Raw genomic sequence first — 24,421 nt, forward strand, 5'->3', positions numbered from 1 at the left:
GCCTCGAGAATGCCATCTAACCATCGCGTTCGCTGCCTACCCCTTCTCCGGCGACCCTCAACCTTTCCCAACATCAAATCTTTCTCCAGCGACTCCTCTCTTCTCATCAGATGACCAAAGTAGCTGAGCTTTAACTTTAGAATTTGACCCTCCAATGAGCAGTCAGGGTTTATGGTCGACAATATCGACTGATTTGATCTTCTGGCAGTCCAAGGAACTCTTAAGAGTCTTCGCCAGCACCACAATTCAAACGCGTCAATTCTTCGGCGGTCAGCCTTTTTCACAGTCCAACTCTCGCATCCATACATCACAACTGGAAAGACCATAGCACGGGTTATACGGATCTTGGTTGGTAGACTAATGTCTCTGCTCTTTACTAGGCGGTCAAGGCTAACCATTGCTCTCTTTCCCAGAGAGCAATGCTGCATGTTACACCACAAGTAATAAATACAGGTCATCTGTCTCTTCTCTCTCTTAAACCTGTGTCGGACGAAGCTGAATGACTCGGTGACAGTAAATGAAGCAAACGCAAACGACAGGATCAGGTTTTATGCCTTACATCGTTAGCTCCCGAGGGCTACGTATTTCCTTCACACTCCCGGGATATTGGAGCACCGGCGACGCAAAGCGAACCACACCAAACTTGGTGGCCTGTATATTTTGGCCATGGCTGTTCACATCGGCTAAATTGAATCTCATTTTGTTCCCGTCGCCCGACCTGCTAATGAGGTGTATGCATTGTGTAGCTCGGGGTTAAATATGTCCTCGCCAATGTTTTTAAAAGTGGTTTACCGAATCGAATTTCCGTTAAATATTAAGATGTGCAACCGCGAGAGGTGTTGCGGGGTTTGTTTCACGAGCTCTGCATCTACACAAGACATTTTAGATTAACCGGCATACTTTCTGGAAAACAGCTGTACTGCGAATGTTTCTTCTGCGCTTTGAAAGAAGTGCGCATAACTCTAGCGGCGCCAAGACGTCGACCGCTCGCGCGCTAATAGCGATTGCCGCGAAGCCAACAAACAGCCAGAGCGAGAGCACGTGCTGGCGCGAGATGTTCAAAGCACGCACTCTGGCTGCAAAAAAAAATTTCGCATTTCGAGGTTTCCTTTTTTCACACAGCGCAAGACATTTTTTCGCAAGGAGGCTACCGAAACAAAAATTGCGTCGTTTGTTATTTTCATAGTCGTTAGACAACGTTCGAAGCAAGTTTTCCCGCACTTCCAGCAGCATAAATAAGTGTTTATTACAAAATGTGATCCAAATCGAACGAGTTATATAACACACTTCTTGGCAAGGTGATCATGTTTCAGTTTTATACGCACAACTTATACCACATTATTAAGCCCTAGGCTTACGTCAGCTGAAACATTGCGCGAGCATCTGCATTTTCAATTGCACAATCGCTAGTACTCACAGACGCATTTAAAATATCCGCCTCTCCAGTCTACATGCGCTAATTTCACCCGTTTTTCCACGAAACGGTCGCTTCCGGTGACCATCGGAATGCTCTGGAATTCTTGTCAATTATTCATTACAAGCGGCAAAGTGTCGAAAACAGCGTTATTTCAGCGTCGATTTCAATTTCTGGAAGAAAATAAGGTAAATCCAGCGATATGATCAATCAGCAGTCTCTTACACAAAGCTCTGCTATTTGTCTTTTTGCTCATTTATGTACACCTCAAGGACGCTAATCCAGCGGCTTTACACGAGGGAATTAAGCAGTGATGTCTGGGAAGATTTATATTGCCTAAATATAGCACAACTGCAGACCCTAGAATATACTGGCTAGTTTGCCAACCGAGGGTGCCTAGTTACATCAAGAGCAGAACTGCCAGTGGCTGCCGCATGGGGGCGCTGCCAACTGGGAGTGGTCTGATGATTTTCAACGGCTCAACTGATCAGGGTCTTAAAATACAAGGCCATGGAATACCCAGAGTGGCAGAATATAAATATCTAGGGGTATGGGTAGACGAAGGATTGACATACATTGAAAAGCATGAGCAATCACTTAAGGCAAAAGGGCGAAGAAATGCCGGGATAATGAAGCATAGGGCATTGTGGGGATACAAGAAGTATGAGGTTTTGAGGGGTATTTGGAAAGGAATTATGGTGCGCGGGCTTACTTTCGGAAATGCGGTTTTGTGCCTAAAATCAGAGGTACAGTCGACATTAGAAATAAATCAGAGAGCCGTTGGACGATTAGCACTGGGTGCCCACGGCAAAACCACAAATGAGGCGGTATACAGGGAGATATGGGCTGGGCATCTTTTGAAGTACGGGAAGCTCAGAGTAAAATATTATATGAGGAACGCCTGTGAAAATTGCACAGTATCAGGTGGGCAGCTAAAGTATTTAAATAGCTATACCCAAAAAGCGTTGACTCACAATGGAGGAAAAGAACTAGGAAACTAACCAGTAAGTTTGCTGGTCACAAGGACGAAGAAATAAAGAGCGTTAAGCAACAGGTGAAAAACACAGAAAGTAAACATTGGATAAATTCGATGGAAAAGAAACAGAGTGTGGAACTATACCGAAAGAAGATCAGAAAGGAAGCTTTGTTTGATAACTCAAGAGGCAGTGCCCTACTTTTTGAAGCTAGATCAGGGTGCCTTAGAACACGCAGCTACAAAAAAATTTAACAGTGAAGATTACACATGGTAAATCCACAGAAACAATTAACCATATTATACTCAAATGTTATGGTATCCATCCGGAAGTCGATGCAGGCGCAGTCACTCTTCCTGGAGCTCTGGGGTTTAGAGATACCAGTGGCCGGGTGAATGAACCTGCGGTGGAAGCTAGCAAAACACGACTGGAAGATTGGTGGCTTAAAAGCAGAGAAGTGACATAATGTTAGTAATGTAGAAACAAAAGTTCAATAAATAGAGTGATGGTATAGTTAACCAATTGAAAACAATAATTAAGATATAGGGAGAAAAATGAGCATGATAGCTACTGCTACTACCCCGTTTCAAAGGGGACGCTCCTATAGGCACCGTGCAGGAGTAACTCGCGGTGCGACGCGCGCGCCCCTCGCGGCGGGAAGAACAGTTTGGTAGGGAGACGTGCGCCCGGCCGTGCAGCGGAGACGCGGCAGATCTGCTGTGCGTGGGGCGCATTCGCCGTTCTTTCTTTCGATTCGCAGCATTCTATGGTCACAAATGAATTGCTAGGTTGCAGACCTTGGATTGCTGCTGTTGCACACATTTTCACTGGCCTGATAAAATATTTTTGGCGTCACCAAATAAGCTTTACGAAGCGAAGCGACGCTAAGGTGAATCGCTGCCTTCCAACGAGCAGTGAGCTGGCAATCATGTCCGGGTATTGCCGCGTCCAGATTTACCGCGCAGCATTTTTCCCGAAAGAGGACAGACTATACCTTCACCTGCATTAGCATCCTTTCTCAACCTGCAAAAAAAATATATATATATTTAAAGAAATTGGGCAGCTCATAGGCATCAGCGCTACTGGGACCGCCGTGCGCGCTGTGGGCGGCGCTCGTGGATGCAGTTGTTCATTGCATAATTTTTATTTATGCTGTCCTGTGGTCTATATTTCCCTGTCTACGATATCTTGCATAAGCACCAGTACAATGCAGGGAGTAATCAACAGGAATGGAGTGTTTAAATGGCGCATTTACTATGTCTTGCGCATTAGTTTCGCGAATTTGCCTTGGCAACTTTTTTTTTTTTTGGTTGCTTGCTTGCTTTCATTATTTTTTCCTCCTCTCAGCTCGTTCCTTTTCTTCTTTCCACACCCTTTCCTTCCACGCTTATGCCGCTACTTTCCTTCTCCTCTTGGGCGGCTTCCTTTGTCCGTCCCCCAGCCTATTTTTTTTTCCTCGCCATCCTTCGCTGTCCACTTCGCCCTCCTCTGTAGATGTGATTCAGGAGGTGCCATTCCATACGCTTTATTCATTTAGTTGTGTTAATGACATTTCGATGTCTACTGAGTTGTTGAGCCTCGAATGATAAGTTGTTTCTCATGCGATACTGCTCAATCGAGATTATAATAAAAAATAAGTAAAAAAAATGTTTTTTTTTTACTTATTCGTGGACACTCTGAACAGATCTTGCATTCATTACATGCCATCCTGCTCCAAACAAGTGGTCGAGCGGCTGGCTGCCACCTGTTACCTTCCCCAGTCAAAACTTAATTTTGTGGCAGAGGACTTGAAAGTACCGTTAAAGAGGCATTAAGGATCGTTAAAAAAAAAACGAAAGAAAACTAGCATTCAAGTCGGGATGAGGCAGGACGTTCTTTCAACGAAAAAGAAAATTAAGCATGGTACAATCACGGCCGCTCGATGGAAGCGCACTGGGTGCGGCCTGCTGCGTCGCGCCGCCGTCAATGGGCAAGCGCGTCCTTGGGGAGTTTACAGTTGCGCCCGCTATTTCTGCTGAGGGCGCCACTGTTCGGGGACACGTCGCCGCCGGGGTCGCCGGCTCTGAGCGCGCGGTTTGCTTCCTTTCTGGACGCGTTCGCCTCGTGTCTGCGTGGTAAACGCAAAATTTTGTGTGCGCGTGTGCAAGCACGTTAACGTTGAGACGGGATGCGTTTTTTTTTAAGGCGAAAGCCGTTCTAGGCTCATGGAGCGAAAATCTGTGCGCAGAAGCTGTGGCGGTAATCTGTGCGTCGCATCTGTGCACTGGTGTGTCTGTCGCAAAAGCGGACGTCCAAAGAGTGAGATTAAGAATGAAAATAATTGATGGTGATAGGTAATCAATCAAAGTTATAAATAGACATTGATAGAGGTAATGACTAATAATGGGTAATAATGACTAAAATGATTTGTAATGACCAGTATATCAAACTATGTCATGTAATGACCGCAATTGATTAGAAATGAGTACAAGTGCTTAGCGATGTGTGGTAATGAATATAATAGCTAGGCATGACTCATCATTACTGCTAATTACTACGAAATAACCAATATGTGAAAGGATGACATGTAATGACCACTGCTGATTCTAAATGAGTAACCTGCTTAGTTATGAGTGGTAAGGGCTACAATGACTACGCAGGCAGACTCATCATGACTGGGAAACGACCAATATATTAAATGACGACTTGAAATGACGAACTGTGGCAAACGATGAGAGGCAAATGATAGGACAAGGGTAGGCTTTCGCCGTCCTCCGCTTAAGAGACATCTAAGAGACCCTCAAATTTTATCTGCTGAGCTCGCTTCAGACAAAGGCAGTAGCGAGGAGTGGAAATGCACTCGCTTCCTCTGAAATGAAAGCGGCGCTGAGGTTAAAAAGTCCAGATGCTGAAGCATAATGCCCTATCAGCTGCCATTGAATTTGCTACAAGGGACAGCAGATTGGACTTGTTGGTGATCAATTATAGGTTAACAGTACAAACAACGTGACGGGAACACAGGAGAAGAGGACGGCACAACCGCGCTAGTTGTGTCGTCCTCTTTTCCTGTGTTTCCGTCACGTTGTTTAACCTATTTAGTTACCAGGAAGCTGGCCAGTGAACTAAGATTTTTAACGATGTGTTGTGAAGCAGATGAACACGATGAGGTAGCACCAGAAGCTTTTCTCGCAGGTTATGTTGCGAGGACATATCAGAAAACGGTACGAAGCGTTTTTTTTTTATATAACCCACTGATAGCGAGCTGGGCTGGAAATGTCAACTCAACAGTGGAGCGACATTTATGGCTATGGCATAAACCTCTCTCATGAAAGGTTTTCCATCTGCGATTGGTAATTTTCTTCCTTTTTTGTGTGGCCATTTTTTAAGCGTACTCGGCTGCTCGCTGATTCTCGGCTGCAGTTGCGCTCTGAAGCGTGAACATTCTTGTGATCGCAGATAAGAGCTTCACAACAGGAACACTCGATGCGCGTTCTTCCATTGAAAATTACAAACCATCAAAAATTGTACGGGTTTGCGAGCAGGCAATAAAAATGGTGATAAAAACTTTCGGCGCATATACGTAGCACCTTGAGGCAGCCCGGCTATGAAGCGCGCTTAGTTCGGTTATGCAAAATGCAAGAAGCCATGACGGGATAGCCTTCTGGCGTAAAAAGTTTAAGGTCTCCAACTGAGTCGGAGATCCCAGGTTATCATGTAGATTTGACCTAACAAACATCTTAATATTTCCAACATAACATTTGTCAGAATGAGATAGAAAGGGTGGTTACATGTCGCATTTTCACAGAGGTTGCTCACAGTAGGACAATATATTTTTATTGGATAGCGCTGTCAGCTTAGAATAGGTTTACATAAATTTGTGTATAAAAGCTGTATGCAGGAATGAGTAAATGGTATGAAAATGACCCACGGAATTCGCGACATAGTTAAGTGGTTATGCATTAGGCTACCATGGCAGCTGAACAGCTTCGAATCGTTCACAGCCGGGTGACATTCTCGTGTGACAAACAACTTGATCTGAATGCAACATCACGGCAATTCGAGCTCTCCAATCGAGTGGCCTTGATCCACCGTCACATTAAGTTTTTCGGGGTACACTCCAGTATGCATCGTTGCCGAGCAAGCGCTAGGTGCTGACATGGTCACACTAGACATGACAGTATATACTAATTCGTGTTGCCTAATTGTGTGAAGCGGAGCTCTTATATCCTTAAAATAAAAGGCTTCTAACACGCCGACGCCTCCCTGAAAGCGCAGCCAGGCGCAGCTCTCCGTGCGCGGCTGTCCCCGAACGGTGGCGCCGTGGCGGTGGCGACGGGAAGTAGGCGCCTCCCGCCGGTTTCGGGCGACGTAGCAGGCCGCACCTAGTGCGCTTCCATCGAGCGGCCGTGGTACAATTCTGACATGTGACAGAGAGGAAGACATGAATGTGTATTAGAAACTGTAGATCGTTTGTGCGGTGCTGTAAGGCAGTTTCCATTCTCATAGCTGTGTCGCTGTATCAGCGACCGCGTGCCATCTGCCATCCTTTCCTTTATCGTCGAGAAAAGTGGCAACCGCCTCACCAGAAAACAGCTTAAGCTCTTCAAAATCCGTCTGCGTAATATCAGTGCCTGCGGCATCTTCAGGCCCCGGTAATCGCGTTCTCGAGTTTTCAGGCTTGTCCCTTTTTTTAGGCTTTTTTCTCTTCTTCGACTACAGCTTCATTCATTCCTATTCTTCTTCCATACTCGTTCCACCCTTCTCGGCCGCTCGATTCCCCGCAGCTTTCTTTCCTTTTTTTTTCTCTCACCCACCCCAGCTTGAGGCGTTCGAGCTGGCCTTTGTGAAGCTGTACCACACTTGGGAGGAGGGGCGTTCGCCACATGTTTTTTGTATTTTTCTACATTTTTACCGTGTTTTTTACGCCCCCACCCTCCCGCCCCTTTGTTTTTTGCTCGGCCTTTTCCAACTGCGCGCGCTTCTCGTGTCGTCTTCCGTTTCGCGTGTTTCCAGCCTAGAAATAAACGCCCAGCGGGCGGCCAGGGCTCGTCTCTGTCTCTGCGTCTTGTGTCGTGTGGCTCTCGCATCGTTTGTGTTTCGCTACGTCGCTCGAGCTGGCTAAAACTGCTACCATTTCGTTGCGCAGGCCGCCTTTTCATGCGCGCGCCCTGCCTAGGCGGCCGCGCGTCTCCCTATCAAACTGTTCCGGCGCTCACTCGTGGCGCTGCCTGTTCGCCGCGAGTGCTGCCCCCTGGGTTTCTACACGGTGCCTATATTCCATCCATCCATCCCATCGTGCTAAAGGTTTCTGTGTTGCACATATCTACCTTGTGTTGCACCTGCAAATATATATTGTCATAGGCCAGACGAAGCGCAGTCGTAGACGTCGAGGGGGACCGTAGAAAGGCTGAGGTTTAATCGCCCAGACCAGAGCCAGTTCGAGCACACCTCACTCAAGCGCGACAACTTCGTCTTCGTCACGGCTTAGTGAGCAGGTAGCGCGATACCCTTCCCGAATCGACGACCACGAGGCCGACGACGGGGTCTGGTAAGACCAGGGTCTACTCTAAGGAGGTTAGCGCGCTAGTGGTTACGGGCGCGGACTACTCGATAATTAGCGGCAGGGTGGCTAAGGTTCTGAAGAAAGTTATGACGCCGTGGGCAGGGGCACAGATACGTACGGCTGGCGGCCACGTGGTTACTACTCGATAATTAGCGGCAGGGTGGCTAAGGTTCTGAAGAAAGTTATGACGCCGTGGGCAGGGGCACAGATACGTACGGCTGGCGGCCACGTGGTTACGCCTCTCGGTATGTGTACGGCCAGTTACAGTGCGCGGGTGCACGTTCGTGGCAGCGTTCCTCATTCTGCTTGAATGCTCACGAGACGTCATTCTCGGTCGTGACTTCCTTCGAGAGAATGGTGCGACTATAGTCCTTCGAAACAGATTTGTTACATTTTCAACTCAACTCGCTGCCACCATACCCACCCCCGAAAATTGCGGGCCTCGTTGCGGCCAAGTTAAACCTGACTGGGTAGCACAACGGCGTCTGCCTATGCTGCAGAGCGTATCTCGCAGGCTTTCTACGTCGATTCGTGCTTCTTTCTGCCCCTTTGTGTGCGTGAAAAGTCAGTAGCAGTAGCCTAACATTAAAAAAAAAAAAAAGAAAGCGTTGCGGCTACCTTGCGGCGAAATGTTCAAAGCTTGCGGCATTGATCTTGCCGTGCACCATCCGTTCCGAATTCATTATTAATATAAACAGCGCGAACACGAAGACAAGGGACAAGAAACAAGAAAGCCACAGTACATGCGCTGACTCACAACTAAGCCTAAGCCGTTTACTCCAAGGCCCAGAAAAACAAACATGAAGAAAACGAAACAGTCACGTGAAACAACCCCTGGGTTCACCTGCTGCATAAAAAATTACTTTAAAAAATCACTTAAAAAAGACACCTCTTTGCTTGAAAGAGCAAGAGAAGTCTTGCTGACACACTTATTGTCCGTTGAAATAAAATACGATTCTACTATCTCTCTCGTTATCTTCTCTTTGTGGAGATATAAAATCTTAACACTGTCAAACTTAGGAGTACACTTCTTCTTCTTCATTATTTCACATAATTATTCACATTATTTCACACGCCCTAAAGCAGGCTCTGAAAGCGGGTCTATAGTATCGCTTTTTAGCAGCCTAAGGCAATTCAAAGGCGGGAACGACAAAGTTGACGCACGGGCTGCAGTTTTCACCTCGGAGAAAATACTGAAGGTACCACTAGCAAAAAAAAAAAAAAAAAGAATATATCGACTGAGATTATACACATTTTGCCATGCTTTGTGCAGATTGGCATCTTGCAAGCATCAGTCTGCAAATGCACCTATCAACAATAGGCAGCTATCAAACTTGGCATTCGTGATTATGAAAGTACCTTGCCAACTGCCATATCACGTCTGCTGCGAGAGAGTTTTCGAGTCAGCTTGGATTCATTCATGTGCGGTGTGAACCAGCAGCTGATATAGAGTTAGCACCGATTGCATTCTTGGCTGGTTACCTTGCACGCCCATTTGAAGAGAAAGTATACGAATAGTTTTACAGAATCTCATGAAACATATTTATTTATTCTGTTTTCAGTGTCTGCCCGTGTTTTCATTATTTATATATCACCAAAGTTTAAATAACTTCTAGTGCTTACTTTAGAGTGTCAATAATTTTATTTTATTAGCCCCCATCCATTTATTAACTTTGTGCCTTGTGATTCCTGCAAAACCCTGGACTTATCAAAATCCTTTATGATGGACGCCTAAGGTATCTGAAAATCCCCATGCACCTTTGTTAGCAAGGTGATGAAGTGCCCGCAGGTCATAAGAAGCAGCAAGCTATGCCACATGTTAGTTTCATCCCTTCTTCCCTATTTTGTGCAATTTCCGGAGTTGATTTGCGAGAGAGAAGACCGCAGTCACACTAAGGACCTAACCAAACTAATGCGACTACTGCTGACCAACTGGACAGGCAACATCAATCAGACCGTGGAAAAAATGACGCTTGCACCTAAACCTTTTTCGAGAAAAGTTCTTCGCTTGTAAAATAAGCTTGCGTGTCTTCTGTGCATCACGCGGCTTCATAATCAAACGAGAAAAAAATTGCCTGAGCCTGCGGGGGCTGTCTTGTGTTGTTTCTTTAGCAACAGTTTGTGTAAGCTAGTATGTTTTGGTGATGGTACCCACTTGAATATTATTTCCAGTGAAAAGGGAGGAACAGGCTGAACAATAATAATGTTGAACGCTACGTCCTGAATTGTAAGTTTCCAGAAAAGTGCACGCTGAATAAATGGCCCCAGACCATGTCCCGATTTCAAGATTGCAATATTTAATACGTTATTACAGTGGTTGAAACGCAACTAAATGGGTGCGCACTCAGCGAAGCACACGACTGCCTCGTTCTCGTTGTAAACGGAAGACCATGAATGACTTGGAAAAGCCTATTGATGGTGACTTGCCTCTATCACCTTATCAATAGCAAACTTGCACATAGCATCACATAATTTGTGAAACGCCGCTCATAATCCTAAATTGAGCAAGCGCCGGCCACGCGGACGCCGAAAGAAAGCACAGCCACGGCCGCTGCGCGCAGCTCTCCGCCCAGACTCGTCCCGGAGCGGTGGCGCCGCAGCGGTGGCGATGAGAACTAGGCGCAATACGGCACGGCCGGTCTCAAGGAGAGCGCGCGCTCTTTCTTACGGCCTTCTCAATCGCCGCGTGAACAATGCGAATTTTTCTCCTCGAGCTACGCTCTCCACCGCCGCAAGGGGCGCGACCTGCTCACTGTTCGCTCCGCGTCTGTTTCAGCGGCGGCGGGTGGCTTTTGCCTGGTTTCGCGCTGTCTCTCGTGAGTTTCATGGTGAGTGCAGCCCCGAAATGAAAGAACAAAGAAGTTAGATGCTGCAGCGGCATGTCGTCAACGTACTACACACGTGAACGGATATAAAAAACACTGTCGTCCTGCAAACGTTCGACAAGCATGGCATAAATTGCGGCATGATAGCTACTTTTGTCCATTTTAGTCCGAATTTTTCCCAAGCCTGTACAAAAATAGCAACAAAAAAAAAAACTGAATGAGCAGTGATCACATCGAAGCTTCTTCAAGGCTAACATTACAGCAACTCGTCTGCAACAGCAAAACCGTCTTTTAGCGCTAGATGCTAAACCATCCATGTAGCACAGAACATGAAAATAATTTCATAAAAATGTAATGTAAATTGCAAAATGCTTGCATGATATAAAGTATTAGTATAACAGTCAAAGTAAACGTTGTAGGGTTGAGTTTTAAATGTTATTACAATTCATATATTAGCCAATGCGTGGTACGTATTATAAACATCATTTTAATTTTGCAAATAAACATTGTTTTAATGAAAATTTTACATGATATTAAGCTTATTGTGAAAACAATAAAAGATTGATATTAATGACACCACTTGTGCTTGAAGTGGTAAAAAGAGGCCAATAAATGATGAAGGTGAGACTCGATGCAGTGACTTACAAATGAGATCACCTGCTATATCGAAAGCATGCAAGAAACTTCTAAAGCGTTAAAGAAGGCAACTCTCACTGAAGACTCATTTCAAGCCCTATATAGCGACCCATTGAGGCTCTCTTCGGGAAAGTAAGGTTAATGTGCGGAAGGGAACGACATATGCTAGATGGGAGGGCCGTAACAGCTAGCGGCACATGACTATATTGTCAAGACGGACGTTTAATCTGAGAACAAAATCAAGGCACTGAAGGAAGTGATAACATCTCCTACCATCCCATTTCCCCTTGTCACATATTCCGATTTACCTTACGTCGCTGGATATACCGTTTAGTTATTCAACTTCGGGTGTGATGCTTGCGCTATTCTTCTTGAAGCTAGAGAAAGAAGCAGCCCCATGTGGTACACTCTTCTACGAGGACAATACTCTAGTGGACTGCATTATCCGAAATCAGAGCTTGTTGCCCTATTGGACAAGCTTTTTTTTTTTTTCGAAAAAGCTGCCGTGCACCTACTACATACAAATGTTCTCGAAGTACTTAAGATCCTCATTCAGTCAGCATTTGAGAATTCAACACTGAGTTGCCCGAAAGGAATTGACAACAGCTATGTTATTAGGTCCGCTTCTTTGATATTTAAAAAATTTCTCAGAATTCTTCTTCTCAATTAATTATACCAGGAAAGTGACAGAGAACACCGAGAGGCCAACTCCTTATGTGCACAAGCCGTACAGGAAGATTTTGAGACTGAATTTTCTAGACGCAGGTCGCATTTTGATGAATTGATGAATATGTAGTGCACTGTGTAACTTTGAAGGACAATTTTTTTTATTGTTTGCCGCTCTTTTCGATTCTGCTTAACTGTTTATGCACATTTCCTTGATTAAAAGTAGTCGCGAGAATACAGATACATCTTCGGTCTTTCGACCGATTGATATGCTTTGAACGAAACTAGAACAGCCCACTCCACTAGACAAGTGACATTTTTACTATATGAGTAAATTTTTGTTCTTTACTCTGAACCTGAGACGCGCCATGAATTTTCGCCGGTGCCTCTTTTGATCTAAACGAAAATGGTAGCGGTTGACAGAATCTCCACCCAACAGTTAACCATGCACTCACGTCAGGTCGCGCTACACCTGCTTAAAACATTCAAAGGCACATTGCATAGCCTGGTAAATTTATTTTCGTACAAAACTTAGGGACAAAAAATGTTGAAGTGTACCCGAAGCTTCATTCGACCGTGCAAGGCCGCACTGGCGAAGGCGCGCGCGCGCGTGAGTGGATTGTTGACTGTATTTTATTCCTCGTACACGATAATGTTCGATGCTGATTACGGCCTTTGTATAAACCATAAGGAGCGAAATGTCAGGACCTGCCGGTTGCAACTGACGCTGGCGAAGCTAAAAGCGAGCGCGCGTTTCCCTTGCGCGTGAACGGCTGTGGCGGAGGAGCAGCAGTGGGGCGGTGGCGACCCCACCGAGGCGCGGCGGGCGGTGGAAACAGACCCCATTGGAGAGGCCGTAAGAGAAGAGAAGCGCGCTCTCCCTCGAGACCGGCCGTGAATACGGCTCTTCTGGGCGACGCGACGGGCCGCACCCAAGTGCGCCTCCATTGAGCGGCCGTGGCTGAAGTATGTAGAGTACAGCCAGCTATGTACGCGCGTTTATTTGTGATCGCGAGAGAAACCGTCCGTTATGCTACTGTTTTCGGAAGCTGTGTGTACGTCAAGCAACGAAAGGTGCGGACGAAAAACTAGAGTTTACTTTAAAAGTTTGATATCTCAATGAAAGCAGCCATTCACTTTCAAGAGAAAACATCAATAGACGTCATTTGGCGCATATTTATAACTACTAAGTAGCCGACAATACCATTTCGGTCATGCACCACGCGTTCTCGATCTGACAGTGCGCTTCTAATATGCAAAGTCCCCACTGAGCCAAAAGGCAAAAGCTTTGGCTCGAGAGCTGCAAGCATGTAAGTTAAAGACAGCTGACAGTTGAGCACTAGCGGAACGAGGTCAGCGTGCCTTCACTGATATCTGCACCCAACGACGAACCCCGAAGCGACTGCCGCGGTGTAATTCGAACGTTTATGCAGTCCCAGCTTAAGCTTTTTGTGCGACTTTGCAGTACGTGAACTTTGTATTTCCAGACATTACGAGCGTGACTTATCGCTAAACGGTGCGTAAAAAATTAGTTGTGCTTTAACTCTGGTTAACCCTATAGTTGAATTGCGATAGCCACGGCGGAAGCTTCTTTTGCCTGCTATATTATTTCCATATCACGCTCTATCAGTGTAAGGTGCTACATTATTGGGGACACTTAAGCTCATCCTTTAAGGGTATGACGCGAGAGCGTAAGCTGCCAGCCCACATATAAATGAGAAGGGTTCAATGCTGCTGAATCGAATGTGGAGCGAAAGCACTGGCTGAGGGTGACCGAGCGTTCTTCTTCTTCCTCGTCGTCTTTTTCTTCCTCTTTTTCGTCGTCTTCTTCTTCTTAGTCTTCGCGGCTGTTGAAGGTCAAACGTGGCCCTTCAATCCCGGGACGACGCGACGGGCCGAAACCTGGCGCAGTATTGCTATCGCAATGAAAGCAAGAACCAGTTGAAGGTCAACTTACAAGCTCAAATGCATGCACTTTTGCATGCATGTGCAAATCGTTTGCTAGCAATCTAAACAACATTTTTGTACGTGATCACATATATTGCATTATCTTGTACCTTTTCTGCTCATCCCACACCTTATGCAATTCCCCGCGAGGGGTCTTTAAGGTAATAAAATGAAATGAAAAGAAATGAATGAACGCAAACCCCAGCGGCCCATTGCACGGCCGCCTCAAGGTGCCCACCGGAAGGACTGTTTGTGCGGACTGTTGAGTGGACTTAAAGGGGTTGTCTACGCTGTCTATCCGCGTTGCGGTTTCGTGCATTCACTTGCTTCAGCCCAGTGCGTGCAAAGCCTTCGTAGAGCTCCACGACCTAGAGGTGGCGCCATCGTCGCTCCGATAGTGGGGATCGGCAGCCGGCGGCGCTCGCAGAAACGCACGCGGCGTAGGTCTGCTTCCGAGTTTGCAGCGGGTTTGTTGGCGATAAAAACGCGCCTTATACAATGCATTAGCGATTTATGTTTAGAGTGTTCCAAGATTGCAGAAAAAAAGAAACCGTGAATTTCGCCAATGCAGCAAAAAAAAAAAAAAAAAAAGGATGCGCGGATTTTAAGAAAAAAGGCGCGAAATCACCCGCCTTCTTAGATTTACTGGCATCGCTTTGTACACCTTTTGCGTTGTACGGCGCGCACAGGCCTGATACTTGAGCCTGAACATGACATATCGCCTTTTCAACAGCGTGCGCGTGTCTTATACGAGTGAGACAGGCAAATTTAGTGTCAAGCCCATGGAGATACAATTAAGGTTCGTGCTCTGACCTGCAGTACTTTAGAATAAATCTAAGTAGCCTGGTTCATTATATCCTACTTGACTCGAGGATTAAGCAAGTTAAATGTAGTATTGCCCGGCGGGTTGCCGTAGACTGAGTGGACATCAACTCTGGCTAGACAACCAGGTACAAGTATTCCCCAAAAATGAGATTACGCCGACACTGTACAGGAAACCTCGCCGCACAGGAAAGCTGACTGGTCACGTGTAGTGCGGTGAGTGGATTGAGTTTGCAGAGCTCACAACAAGGCGGATGCTTCTTGCGGCAAATAATCTGATGTTGCACTGTGAAATGACTCTAAATGATTTCCAGAAGCCGAGGGAAGTATAAGAAATTTCTTATGTGTGGGATGTTTATAAATGGTAAATTAGTAGCGTAATTTTTTTAATGACAATGAATTTCACCATGTGACAGAACCTTTACACACTTGACAAAATTTAGGACTATCAGCGATTAATTTTTAGTAACGTTAAAGTGCAAGTAGCTACGAAGACATCGTAAAAACTGTGCTTGGTCACTGTCATATGTTCTGGCAAGGAATTTTGAAGGCTGAAGATTTCTTTATCATTGTAATTATTGTTTAGCAGTGACTTGGGGCGGTTCTGTCGTTTACTTCCAAAACAGGTGCCGTATATAAAACTACTCTGAAAGAAATAGTGTTCATCTTATCACGTGACTATACATATGCATTTATTCCCGATGTAATCCCGATGGTTAAGACCGTATGAAGCTATTTTACTCCCCTTGTCAGAAACAACCGGTTTGCTCGAAAGACAGCATATACGAAAAGGGGTTTAATGATTCTAATGGGCTACCAAAGTACATTGATTTATGTGTATTATGTAATATTTAGTGTAACAGCTGTGCTTCGAAGATTTCTTTCTTAAACGTTCGAGCATTTCTCTAAAGCGAAATATGCTCATTAACACTGTTACGAATGCGCAGAATCCTTCAACAGAAAATAAAGAAAAAAATGAAATGCATATATGAGTTTAAGGGCGGGCCTCGGTGTCGTCGACCACGTGGGGTTGTTAAACGTGCAGTCAAATCCCACAGCCGAGGAACGCCTTTCGACACGGCCGGGATCGAACCCCCCGTTTTCGAAATCAGCAGTCGAGCGCCTTACTACTCAGACACCGCGACAGAGGTTTTACAGCAAAAAAAAAAAAAAAAAAAAAAAAAAAAAAAAAAAAAAAAAAACTCAGACAACTTTCGTGGATACAGAAGGTACAGAATGCCAGAGTGGCTTGTTGTTGTGGCTGTAGGAAGAAGGAAAAGGAAATGCACGGGCCTGCTACTGGCTTTGTAGCTGAGCCACCTCCGCTGCCTCGTGCGGACAGGAGAAAGTAGAGAAGAAAAAAAGAGAGAAAGAGCGCGCCGCAACAGCCGCCGTCCACCACCTAAGCGGTAGCGGGTGCAATGACGGCCTACAACAGATAAAAAGTCGGTGGCTGGCTAGCCCCCGCCGCAAGCGGCGTTGACCTACCGTCCCAGACCCGTAGGGCCAGGAACAGCCACCCTTCACCACCTACCCCACCCCCCAAACTGGATTTTGCTATGCAGCAGACTGCGGTCGCATATGTTTCAGTAGTTGCGGTATTCCAAACAGAAGCGGGACATGATTTTTGAGCGTTTGCATTAAGTTGTATTGGCGGCAGCAACCTGTTCTGCTATGACACGGCACCTAACGACAACAGCGCTTCGTTTGAGACACCGCTTGTCAAAGAATCTCAAGCGCCGAAGACCGCGACTGATGATATCCTTTCCAGCGTGGAATACTTGATATGGAAAAGTATTTTTTTTTTTTAATGGAGTGTGGGGGGTAATAGCCTGTTCATATTTCCTTTGCAAGAGGCAGATATGCAAGCAAAAGCACACAGGAACCGCGAAACAAACAAAAAGCACTCTTGTACACGCCGCAAGCGCGCACGTCACTGCGGCTGGCACGCAAAGCGAACACGGATCTACACTGGGCAGGGTTCGCCGTATGGCACTAGGGTGGCGACTGCTCGATCTCGAAGCCTTGGCACCGCGCCGACTTCGCCTCCGATTGCTGCATTGACGTTGGATTATTTATTGCCTTTTTTAAGTGTGACAGCCCTAAACGAATTTTCAGTGCCTTACATTTGTTGTAATTGATACGTAATACAAATTAAAGCGGTGAATCCATCTACTGACTCCATGCATTCGGATGCTGACGTCGGGGATTTGTACTACCCAGCAGACGCCTAGGGGGCGCTTTTTAGCAGCGTTTTCGTGACGCCCCCTGGGCAGCGCAAGACGCCAATACCCGACGATACTGTAACGATGCCTCCTAGGGCGAGTATTCTGGCTAGTCACCTGCGACGCGCCACATTGCGAACGTGTTGTGAAGCCAAAAGCTTTTTGCTCACTGTTGGTGTTTGCGTAGCAAGAGGGCTCGCCTTTTTTTTTTTTTGTGACGGTTGCACTGAAGTACTCGTCACCAATTTTAGGAATTAACACCGCCATTTATTTCATGGCACAGCCATAGCTCGCGCCGACCCTGTCAAGAAGTGGCGAAGTGTTTCGCATGTCTGACAGAAATGGGCGTTCAATATTGAAAGCATGCAGTTATAAAATAGCTGAGCTTTTCTGCTTCCATAGTTGCCAGACAAATATGTTTGACACTTTATACCAATGGGGTCTAGATGGCACAGAGCAATGACTGCCAGCGGCTGCCACATAGGAGCGCTGCCGACTGAGAGTGTGCTAAACGTTTTTACAGCGGCTTTAGGAATGTGCATGGCTGACAAGCAGCCGGTCGAGGCGCTCTCAGTGAAATCGCGAGATCCACATTCGTATATGTGTGTCTTCAAAGTTATGCCCGTTTGATGCCTCTTCCCACTCTGTAGGTTGTGCAAGGTCAACCGATGTCGTGAAAAACAAACGTTGTCACCGCTTGGGCGGTATCCACTCCGGCATATTGATACAAAAGGTGCCGGTTCTTTGCAAGGCCGCTTTACCTGGTTGTAGGGTTTTCGTGTCGTGAACACGGCGTCGTCGTAGGCGACGTGTGCGAAAAATTCCGAGATGCAGTTTTGAGTAGAGGTCACTGAAGCGGCGTGGTTAAGGTGCTTCGATGCGCGCGTCCTGCGGAGTGGGGTGCACATTGAAGCACCCTAGATGTGGTGTATGACGGCACGTACCACGTCATCTATGGAGGCTTGCGGCGACTACAGCGATGGCTCCGCCATAGTCCCTGGAAATGCTAGCATGCTAGCTCCGCTATGGTGGCTCCGCAGTGAGCAAGGCAGCAGTTGACAGCTGGGGTCTGCCGTGAGCAAACGTCATCTCCTTCGACATGGAGCCAGAAGCAGAGCAGTAGCGCGTCGTAGAGAGCGTCCAGTAGCGGTCACACGGAGGCGTTATGCCAGGGTAGCCATTGGCCAAACAGCGGCACATGCGACCCTACACGGATCCAAGTGTGGCTAGTAACTCTCGCATACTCCCCCCCCCCCCCCCTCCCACACACATTCACCCACTGACCTGTTCCAGACTACAACCACGCCACTCAGGCCAAACCTCAGTAGCTTTCCGCATGGGTCAGCCCACTGCAGAGGCAGTGAGCAAAAGCTGAGTGGCAAAACTGAATAAGTTTTGTTGGACGAAATAAAATCTGCCTCTTTTTACTTCTGTGCCTGAACATTTTTATGGCACTTTAATAATAATAATAATTGGTTCAATGGAAGGGAAAGGCGCGGTAACTGTCTCACTCGTTTTCTGTGGACACCTGAACCGCGCCGTGAGGGAAGGAAGGTGGGAGTTAAAGTGGAAAGAGAGAAAGAGGAGCCGTAGTGGAGGGCTACGGAGTAATTTCGACCACCTGGGGATCTTTAACGTGCGCTGACATCGCACAGCACACGGACGCCTCTTCGTTTCACTTTATGGTAAATATGCTGCTAAGCGCCTTTACCACAGCCTTTTCACTGCATGCGAAGCGCCTTTACCACAGCCTTTTCATTGCACGAATTTTTTCATTCAATCATTTCAATTTTAAAATTATCATCACTGTAACATCAGTACACATTTCAGTTTTAAAATACGCACCACAACACGTTCACTGTGTGCCCCTCTAACACGCTTACTACTAGCGACCCCTCCTGCCCCCCCCCCCCTTTTTTTGCGTATATTGTATAGCACAGTGCAGGCCGCGGCCGACATGTTCTAAAGCGAATTTAAAAATTTATACTACTTCTGCAGTCAAAACATTCTTTTTCAGACTACATAGCGGGACTTTGCCGGTTAAAGCGTGGTTTAAAGAGAAAATTTTTTAGCATCCCCCAAGTTTTTAAAGGATTTGTCTAAAACAGAAAAAAAAAAACGAACTGCAGACGGAATTTTGCCCAAAGCGCACCATCATTTTATTCTGACGGTCATTTTCGCTTGAAAGAATAAAAATACCGAAATCGCCACGCCGCGATTGCATCCAATAAGACTGAATGCGAGCTGACGCGGTTTTTTTTTTTTTTTTGAACCGATAGCTTCACTACGAGATATGTAAAGCCAAAGCCTCCGTACACAGGATATGACCTTCAAGTGAGCCAGAGGTCAAACCATGGAAAACTTGTGGTGCCGCACCCCATGATTACAAAGGTCAAGGTCAAAGTGATGAGCTATGATGTGGGCGTATGGTTCGGTGTCACATGATAATTTGACGTCACTTTGTGACTGAGTATAGGTCTACTAGATTTGGCTGCACTTTCTGCACCAGTTCTGGCAGGATCCAAGGGAGTGCCGAGAGCGTACAGCGCTAGTTCAGGAGCAGCCAGGTGCAGCGCGACACTAGCGCCGCTGGCGCTGCACTTGCCAACCGGCCAGTTCAGAGATTCGGTAACTCGCGCTGAACTAGGCCTGCACCTTTGCAAAAGAAATGGCAAGGTGCAGGGGTCACGCGCTGCACAGGAAAAACAATTACGAAGATGCTGCACTTAATGAACTAGTGCAGCTAGTTTAGCCAAATCGAGTAGCGCGGCCAGGCCATTGCTGCAGCACGGGGCCTGAAGAAAGGGACGCGAATGAAGCTATCGCGTACACACTAGGTTTAACCGTAGCTAAACCACCAGCAATGTTTTTAATGACAGCGAATGCCGTCGCAAGATCAGCAGATGGCAGCTAGTAGGGCATTGCCAACAAGTTTTATCTCTTGCTTATAGTAATGTGAAGCCCCTCGAACGAAAGTGGAGAATATATGCGCAAGTGCATGTGATCTGAATGGCTCATTGCATCCCTTTTTCTGTCATACTCCCTGTTCATGTGCGCTGTGACGTCAGAGCAGTTGAAGTGTCACGCGCAATAAAAATAAAAGAAACAGTGACGTGGCGATGCTTTCGAAGCCTCGTCGTGCTGTGAAGTTCTCTGTGGTGACGGTCGTGCTCGCGCTGTAGAGTTCTATTCTCCACTGCTGACCAGAGCAAATAGCTTTTACTGGGCGCTTCTAGATGGCACCACACTTCATAAGCAACTAGAGCACCCGAAAAACTCGTTCCCAACTGGATCAAAAAGCTATGCTACAGATAACGGCGTCATTTGCCGCGCCTCTCCGTCGCCTACTGACGTAACGGAACAGGGCAACCGAAATCGGGTGAAAAACGGTAATGTATTATCGAAACACTGGAACATATCGTCCCCACTTCTGTCGTTTCTGGCCTTGCGCTCCTCAGGCCCTTCCAGAATAACAGAAGCTGAAAGTATAGCTAGGATTGTGGCATGCAAACATTCAAGTGCTCTGGAGATGCCATGCGAGTCCTGCAAATGTGGTGACTATGCGGCAATGGCTTGTGGGTGCTTCACACACGGCTCACTGACAACGGTGCAGTACAGAGTGTCAGAGCCCTGCAGCGCAAGAAAACCCGGCGCTTTTTTTTTTTAATAACCTAAGAAGGACAGCAAATATTTTTGCCAGATGCGGCATCTGCCATCGAACAGAGGCACCTGAGCGCGGCAGCTGAAAACAAAATTTACCGAAGAAAATGCATTGGGAGAATGCGAAATCAGTGTTGGCGATACGTTGACGGCTGCTTGTCGACGCCTTCCTATATATACTTATACCCATTTCGTTAAGATCCGACCGCCATACTTCGACCTCCGATGATACCACTCGACGTGACGCGGCACTTTGTCTCATGAGCCTTCAATTACGTGACTCGACACTTTTGATGACTCGCCGATGAAAGCGCACTTCTTTATACCACGACTTACGACTAGACTCTCATCCGGTCACTGATGAGTCACGAGGAGACAAGTTCCAGCGACACATTAGGGCCCTTTTTTAACCTATACCAGCTACACTAACGTAGCAAAACGGAGTCTTTCTACACTGGTGTAGGTTAAAAATGACCCTAAATTGCGGAAACTTCCGACGCTACATAGCCTACAAATCCTTTCGCATTAATATAGGGCAATGCGAGGAGAGGAAATAGAGGGGACCTCCAAGGCATGACTCGTTTGCATTAATGTGCGGCTCCTCTTAATTAAGGACCTCGTTAACGTATATCTATTTTACTGCTCGCTTAACCGCTAACCCTTTTTGTGCATCTGTCACATCGCACATAACTATGTGCGAGATCATAGGTGCATAATCGCATTATGTAGATACATGTACCAGGCTTAGGTACGACGTTCAGTCGTGTCCGACTCTTCGTGACCCTATGGACCATATCAAAGCACGCTTTCCGGTCTCTCACTATCTTCCTAACATCACATAACTTCATCTGCAGCGCCTCGAGGATGCCATCTAACCATCGCGTTCTCTGCCTACCCCTTCTCCGGTGACCCTCAACCTTTCCCAACATCAAATCTTTCTCCAGCGACTCCTCTCTTCTTATCAGATGACCAAAGTAGCTGAGCTTTAACTTTAGAATTTGACCCTCCAATGAGCAGTCAGGGTTTATGGTCGACAATGTCGACTGATTTGATCTTCTGTAGGTACGACGTAAATACCTGTAAAAACCCGAACCCGTTTGACCAAGCCGTCGACCAATCTGTAAACGCGGTTATGGCACCTGCCAACTATACCTGACAGATCATATGATTTTTCGCTCACAACGCGGACGTCGGATTTTCTAGGGAACGGTTGCCCCTAACGATAACTGGTCTTTAACGAGTTTTGTGCCATAGCTGCATATATGGGCTAAAAGGGATCTGGCGGCGCAGAGCTACCAAGTCGTTTCGATCGATTAGGGGGGGAGGGGGGGGGGGGTTCTTTCACGCGCAGGTGCTTGACCATTATTCGAACTTTGCTGTATTTCGCTTTCATCTACCTTGAATCCTCTAGGCGGAAATCAAAGTAAAGTTGCGGCCATGGGAAGTTTCTGAATGCGAGAGCCATCACGGCAGGTCTTGCGCCGTAGACTTGTGACCGTAGAAGGCGATGCATATATGGCCATTTGGGAAGGTGCACACCCTCCCAATTTTTAACTTGAATGCGCGAGCGTCGACCACGCTTGCGATAAGCGCCGTGTAAAGCCCGGCTCACACCAGAGGGAAACTTGGAGGAGGCGCTGAGAAAGGACATTAACCAGCAAAGGGAATAGTCAACTGACACCAGCTGTAGCTGGGCTCGAGCGGCGGCAGCATGCGAAAGCGCGCGCCGCCGCCGTAGAGTCCGGCCGTGCACCAGCGAAGACCGGAAAGCGCGCTTCCTGCTGTACTCCCGTAGCTCCCGTCGCTTGCGCACTTGCCTCCGCCGACGGGCCATTGGACGACTGAACTTGGACCGATTAAAACCCCTCCATGACGTTTTCCGCCGAAGTAGCGCCAACTAAAGCCCTCCATGACGTAAGGGCTTTAGGACCGCCGTTACAGTCCGCGGTCGTCTCCGATTGGCTACTTGATCCTTTCTGCGGAAAGGGAAAAATAGCTCCAGACCCCATCGCTCCACGAAACGCCAAACAAGCCAGCGTGACAAAAAAAAAAAAAAAAAAAAAAAAAAAAAAAAAAAAAAAGCGCGTCTGGTGAGGGAAGCGGCACGCGAAAAACGTCCTGCGTTGCGTCGGCGCGGTACTTTTGGACGCGCGAACATCGTGGAAAAAACATCGTGTCGCATGTATCCCGGGCAAAAGTGAGCCCGGGCTTAACAGAGCAAAGCGTTGAACTGTGCGACAATACGCGCGTGCGTGCAATGCGATGAGCAGTCCGATGAAGCTGTCCCCTCCATGCTGTCCCGGGTACCAGATCCCACCCCCGCTTCTTTTCAGCGCTGTTATTGTCCTTTGCTTTTTTTTTTTCTCTGAACATTGCAATCAAGTTATAAAGAAATGGTGAAGTGGACAGCTTTTGAGCTGGGTAGAATGCGATATGCATCCACTGATAATACTACGTACGTATTTTTTTTAATTCTTTTTCCTAAGGTTCACGCAGCACTTTCAAGCAGCAAACAAGGAATCTTTTAGTGCGCACCCTGCTGATTAAAAACTTCCTTCTTGTGAAGATGTAGCGCAGACGCCTTGCCAGTGTCTTACCACAAATAAATTCAGCTCAGTGTGAGCCTTTGCTAACGCTGGTAAGAAAGCATATGAAAAGCGTTATATACCCTGGTGACAGCAACGGCATCTGATCGGATTACTTCGCTAATCACTCCACACATTCCGCTCTCACAGGGAAGGGGGCGGTAACCATGTTTCCTTTTCTAATCTTTTCTCAGTGGCGTTAAGAGAACAGAAGATGATAACGGACAAAAAAGCAGGTAGTGTCGTTCCCGAGTCCCGTAGCAACCTGGTACATGAAAGCTGTGCTGAAATGTTCCTTGCGCGCATGCGCGTATTCTCGCCGATTGCGCCGCTATCCTCCGTCATACGGCGCTAATCGACTCGGTGGTCGACGCTCGCGCGTTCAGGTTAAAAATGTGGGAGGGTATACATAGGCCAGGCAGACTACCGTATCAATGTCCAGCTGCGTTCACAAACATGAACGCAGGGTCTCAATACCTCTACACTGCTGCACAAACACCCATGCACGTCAGCCACTGTTAAACTAGACAGACATAACCTACAACTATGCAACATGAGAGCCTGCCAAAGCCTTCTTCATTACTATGGAATTCAGTACGTATAACGCAAACATTTTGCTCAGCAAAGGTCTGTGCATATATAGGCTGAAACAAATGCTATTTGCATGTCTGACTGCACGAACATGAAGGCACTTTCAAATGAAATTTGTTGAAGGGCTGCCTTACGCCACCTGTTCCATATGGTTTTGACCATATTACCACACGCACTTAAAGGGGCACAACACTGGCCAAAATATGTCATGAGATTATGGTAAAAATGATATCTTGCCTCATATAGACAGATCAAGCACTGCAATATCAATGAGGCTTTACAGTTTCAATTTGCCATTGAAAATTGCATAAAAACTGAGGCGACATCTTGTGAAGAAACACTATTACCATCACTGTAGTACCCCAAGTGACTACATCTCAGCAAATTATCACTAATTTTCATAAGTGCACACTGTTTTTTTTTCTTCTAGGAGTAATTGTCATATTTTGTTATATTTTGCACTCTCTCCAGTGTACCCTTAAAAAAAATACACCCCTCCTTTCGCATTGCAAGTGGCATGCTTTCAGCTTTTGT

This window comes from Amblyomma maculatum, chromosome 1 (assembly GCF_055883805.1).
Source record: "Amblyomma maculatum isolate TAMU_Amacu chromosome 1, ASM5588380v1, whole genome shotgun sequence".
Classification (NCBI taxonomy): domain Eukaryota; kingdom Metazoa; phylum Arthropoda; class Arachnida; order Ixodida; family Ixodidae; genus Amblyomma; species Amblyomma maculatum.